An 869-nucleotide genomic window follows, 5' to 3' on the forward strand; every position below is an offset into this window, starting at 1 on the left:
GGATAGATATTTTTTCATAAGAAAAAATTATTTAAAGTGAGAAAAATTATAAAATAATAAAATAAAATATTAATCATAATTGAATTTATAACTTTTATCAAAGATGAATTTCACTATTTTTTTTCAAAGTTAGGAGTGAGGCTCGAATCCGTGACCTCTAGGCGAATATGAATAGACTATGTCATTTGCATAGTTGTCAGAACGAAATCGACAATCGAACCAGTCAGACTACTGATTTACTGATTTATTAGTTCAACCGATGAGTTACTGATTGAACCGACAGAATCGGTTCTACGTAAATAAAAAATATAAGAGTGAAGTATCGTTTTTGTCTCCAACGTTTGGGGTAAGTCTCAAAGTTGTCCCTAACGTTTGAATCGTCCTATTTAAGTCTCTAACATTTCAAAATTGACTTAATGTTGTCCTGCCATTAGGAATTTGTTAACAGAATTGATGGCGAGACAAAATTGAGACGATTTTGAAACGTTAGGGACTTAAATAGGACAAAAACGTTGGAGACAAAAACGATACATAGAAATAAATTTTAATTTTATCATTCTCTAATATCAATCTTTTACAGTACATAGTTATTCAATTATTTTTTAATCACATTTAAGTAAATTACATTTAATCACATTACTTCAATTCTAAATAATTTTTTTTTATAATTTTACTCTTAAAGATTTTTACTCATCATGAAATATTTGTAAAATTACTAGAATCACATTATTTTATTGTATATGTATCATTTTTCCCCACAAGTTTATGTACTAGTCATTTTACAAATATTTTATGATAAGTAAAAATTTTTAAGAGTAAAATTATAAAAAATAAATTTATTTAGAATAAAATTAGTGTGATTAAGTGTA

This window comes from Arachis ipaensis, chromosome B09 (genome assembly GCF_000816755.2).
Source record: "Arachis ipaensis cultivar K30076 chromosome B09, Araip1.1, whole genome shotgun sequence".
Classification (NCBI taxonomy): Eukaryota; Viridiplantae; Streptophyta; class Magnoliopsida; order Fabales; family Fabaceae; genus Arachis; species Arachis ipaensis.